Source organism: Benincasa hispida, chromosome 10 (assembly GCF_009727055.1).
Source record: "Benincasa hispida cultivar B227 chromosome 10, ASM972705v1, whole genome shotgun sequence".
NCBI classification, from domain to species: Eukaryota; Viridiplantae; Streptophyta; class Magnoliopsida; order Cucurbitales; family Cucurbitaceae; genus Benincasa; species Benincasa hispida.
In genome coordinates this window covers 37,445,215-37,450,584 of record NC_052358.1, presented here as the reverse complement: position 1 = coordinate 37,450,584, position 5,370 = coordinate 37,445,215, and positions in this window count along the sequence as shown.

Below are 5,370 nucleotides of genomic sequence, written 5' to 3'. Positions count from 1 at the left end.
CCTTAAAAAATTCCGCCAGTTACTCCCATATTTTCTCTACAAAGACAAAACCTTATTCTCTCTCTTGCATGATCTCTGAATGATTGCATGTGATAAGTCCTGTATAGGTGTTGTTTGCAGTAATTTATTTGGACGCATCTTTCTTTGATGCCATTAATTTGTTTGAATGTCGAGAGAGAGATGGGAGGTAGAGATGTCCCACTGGACGTGCCAATTTGTTCGAACAAGGTTTCTAGAGAAACTTAATTCATGGAATCCGAACGTTGTATTTGTATTGATTTCAATATAACAAGTACAATCTCTAATATAATAATTCTTTGAAGCTTTCAAAATAAACTATATTCTTTGAACTAGTTGATCTTCATGGATGATTGGCCTTTTGGGCTTATTGATCTTCTTAAATGATTGGCTTTTAGGCTTGATGATCTTCTTGAACGATCGACCTTTGGACTTGTTGATCCTCTTGGATGATCAGCTTTTGACCTTGTTGATATTCTTAGATGATCTGCCTTTGGGCTTGTTGATCTTCTTGGACGATCGGCCTTTGAGGGCTTGATGATCTTCTTGGATGATTAGTGTTTGCACGAGGCTTCCGAAGAAATTTGTTTCATGGAGTTGAACTTGAGTTGGTGTTGATTTTGATATTGTTTGATGCGATGTGGTTCGACCTCTAGTACTGGATCCTCTGATTTCCTCTCAGTTGAATGTGTATGCTTGATGTATAGAAATAGAGCGTGCGGATGTTTCTGAGCTTAGAGTCTTGGAAGAATGCTTGCATCTTCAAAGGACTTCAGTCTTCAAGTGTGGTCAGCTTCAGTTGTTAAAGCATCTTCTGGTTGTTGGGAGAATTCTCTTTAGGTCCTTTGGAGTATAGAATTGCTGACCCATCAGATGAAGAGAATTCCTCTATTTATAGAGTTCTTAGATGGGCTTTGTAGGCTTGGGCTTGGTTGGTCCATAGACTTGGCCCTTGGACCCAACTAAATGGATTTGGGCCTTATTTGTCATTTGGGTCAAATTAAGCCCTATTTTTGGGCTCAATTGAACTGTAGCCCAAATAATAATATCAAATTAGACCAAATTAATTTTATTCAATCTAACGGTCATGAAGAAAAACATGTGGCATCATCGGAATTCGCCAATTTATGCTTCAACTTCAATTCTGGACACATGTCAACTTCTAATTTTAGTCTCAAATTCAATTATTTGGAATTTCATCATTAATTTAGTAAATGATGTGGCAATTTACGATCGGTCCGAAATTTCTCATTCAACCGTCATGTCTCCTCAATAGAAAAATTGTACCTCTATTGTCTTACCATCTTGTTAATGTAGCAGCTTGACAAGCATTTGTATGGTCATTCTACACGAGACCCAATAAGCCGTTGGTCGAAGGTCTCTTATTCATATGTTGTGAAAATCGGACTATTTGACCTTGAAAAATTGTGTCAAATATTGAAAGGTAAAATAGACGTTTGAAGAATGTAACAGTTCTTTTCTATAGGCCATTTATATAAGACAAAATGTAGTTTTAGTTTCAAAAGTGCAGAATTGATAATTTTGGTTCATGGAATTTCAAAATTGTCACATATATAATAGTACTTCAAGTTTATAAAGTGATCCTAAATAGGTACATGACGATTTTAACCTAATAGAATGGTGATTGGATTGACATTTATCCATGGACTGACTAGCATGAGAATTTCATTGGGAGAAAAACTTGATTGAATTTGTTTCTATAATATTAGAAAACTATCTTCCTCTCCATAATTCAGAAATTAATAAACTAGGTTTATTCTTATTTTAATTCTAAATGATGAAACATTGAATTTAACGTTTTTTAATTTCAAATTTAGTGCATTGATAATTATATTTTAATATGAGAAGTGTTGAGTTGAATGTATAAAATTTTGGAGGGAAACCCCTTTAGTCAATGTCAATGTATTAAACTCGAGTCCGAATAGTTGTATTGCATGTAATGGATGTCATTCGATTATGGATAAAAGATAATATTTGTAGATTATAGTGAGATGATGAAATAGTACACTCTATCCCAAATTATCCTATTAAATATACTGACAATAGGATCACACAAGTCTGAAAAATCATAACCAAATCTGTACCATAACTTTATGCGACACTGACATAGAGTGATTTCAATACGCACAAAGTACAAGATTTTTTATCATACGTGTATGTAAAGTCACATATACATCACTGAAACATATTTTTGTGATATATCGACGTATAACCATATCACGTACACTTTAAAGATGCTTTTATGAGATGTATCAAGAAATCACTATATCGTCTATGCAATAAAAATGCATTCATGAAGTGTATTGTCGAAAAATCACCATTGATTCAAGAATTATTGGTTTGAAAATCACCTTAAGCATAAATATCATAACTTATAGGATGATTATTTTAAATGATAAAACTGTTGAAAATATTTTAAAATATAGTAAAATATCACTGTATCACTGATATTTTGTTATATTTATAAATAACTTGGTTGGTTTTACCATATTTAAAAACAACCTAACTCTTAATTATTTTAAAATCATGTCTTCTCATTATACTCGCACCATTTTAAATAAAACGTACTTCCATTATATCTATATTTCATAAAGTTGAGATTTCTCGAATAACACAAAACATTCCCAAATGTTCTTTTACTCATAAAATATCTCAACATTTCATAAACATCCATTTTCCATTTATTTCGTTTTTATTTTTTTGTTTGTCTTCTCTTTCCCACTTCTGATGTTACCCAACTCATTATATATATTCCATTTTTCCATTTTTTTTAATTAAATGTCAATCCATTTCCTTGCTCTCCTCATCCTCATCCTCATCGACAACGCCACCTTCATACATTCATTAAATGATCTTCATTACTCATCCTAAAATAACCCTAAATAAACCTCAATATAAGGAAGAAAATCCCCCAAGAGCTTGAAAATTTTCCCAAATTTTCCTAACTTAGGATATATAGGAAAATATTGTATTACCTCCAAAATTGGAATTGATGTCGGACTTTTTAAGTTGAGCAGTATTTGGATACATTTGGATACATCTCAATATTTTTTTTTTAAAAGGTATTGAATTAAATATGTGGATAAGGGAATCGAATTTTTAATCCCCTCATTTTGACAAATTAAAATATATCGAAAAGTAAGTAAAAAAAATTTACTACGAAACAAATTATGATTAGACAATTTTGTGGCATACATAAAAATACGTATTATTGGAGATGACTTTAAGTATTTTCCTTTCAAATTTATCCGTCCAAGTACTCTCTCCTTCCCTTCCCGAATTTCACGTCCTTTTGTTTTTTTTTTGGTCAATTGGTTAATTTGATCTTGATTTGGAAAAAAAAAATTATTCGAATTTATTGTAATATAGTTGGATGGAATTCTTCCATAGCTCATTTCTATTGTTGCTACTCTTTATGAAAACATTATTAAATCATAGAATTTATTAAATTATAGTCTATTTATGAAGTTTTAAGATTAAATTCCCACTTTATTAATTTCACTCATTCCCTTTCTTAGCCACCTGTCCAACTTACCCCTTCACCCACCACTAACATATGTGGCTTTTAAAGGTGAAATCGGTTTGATTCGATTCAATTTGATGGTCGAACCGAACTGAACCACTTTTGTATATACATGAAATTGAATCATACCGTTTGTGCGGTTCGAATTGAATCTAACCAAACCGGTTCAATTCGGTTTCAAGAATCGGTTTGACTTTTTTTTTTTTTTTGCCTTTTTCCCTTTTTATTAAAACTTTTTTTGTTTTTGCTTTTTTTGGTTTGTTTTACATTTTTTTAAAACCTTTTTTTTGCCATTTTTTTAAACTTTTTTATTTTTGCATTTCTTAAAACTTTTTTTTTTTTGCCTTTTTTTTACTTTTTTTTTCTTCTTTCTTTTATTTTCCTTCTTCGGTTCTTCCTTCCAAGTTCTACTCTGTGTTTTTTTATACTCTAAACATAATTTAAATATCAATCCAGTAATCCACAATAAGAACATGTCACATAGCATAAATCTCTAGCACAATCCAAATGACTACAATAAGAAGTTAAAAACTAAAAGTTCTCCAAAGTACACATAGCACAAATTTCTTAAATATCAATCCACATAAACTCATAAAAACATATCAAATCAATCCACGATAACTCATAAAAACATTTCAATCCAAATGACTACAATAAAAAGTTAAAAACTAAAAAGTTATCCAAAGTCGAAGTACACAATACACAAGTCACATAAAAGCAATAACAAGCTACAAGCTAAAACACTAGTGCTGAATTCCAAAAGTCCAATCAATACAAACAAATTTGTTCGCTTGTCAATCATGATTCTCCTTCTCCTTGTTTTTTGCCGCTCCATTCAATTCCGTTATGAAAACTAAGAAACAAATCATAAATTTGTTAGTAGTTACTATAATAAATATATGAATAAATATGTTAAAAAATATATATATAAATATGTTTAGAATATACGAACCTTCCTCTTCATCTTCAATTTCCTCTAAGTATTGTCGTAAACCAGTGCTAATTTGTTCAGAACGTAACCAATTTTGTGCACATACAAGTGCCTCAACGGTGTTGGAGATAATGAGGTACGAAAAGGATCAATTACTCTCCCACTAGTGTTGAATGTGACTCAGCAGCAACTATGGATACTGGAACTGCTAAAAGATCTCGTGCAATTTTGCTAAGAATCTTATATCTAGAAGAATTCCCCTTCCACCAATCTAAGATATCAAAGTCATCTTCACATTTAACACGAGGCTCCAGTAAGTAAATATCAACTTCTGAATCCACACTTTGTGAATCATCTTCATCCAAATCTTCAAAATCAAAACGCAAAATCTCTGAAGCACTTGCACTTGAAGTTCTAAATGGAGAACTTTTAATGGTACATGAAGATTGACCCTTATTAGCAACTGATAGTGACAAATTGTATTCATTGAAAAATGCTCTCAAAACACCCTCTACCTTACTTCCTATGGCTTTTGCCACATCAACATCAAATAATTGATTTAGGCAATTGAAAAAAAAATTCATCTTATAACTAGGGTCCAAAACGAAGGCAACATACAAGAATAAATTTATTCTATCTCTTTTTCCCCAATACTTATCAAACTTTTCTTGCATTTTCATTGCCATTTCTTGCAAAAGCACATAATTAGGACCAGTTGCACTTGAATATTTTCTGATGCAATTCTGAACAATACTAATCTCATGGAAGACTGTATTGGAAGTAACATACAAAGACCCTGAAAGCCTAACAGTTACTTCATAGAACACTGACAAGAATTTGGTAAATATTTTTGTAATTTCCCAATCCCTGGTGGTTG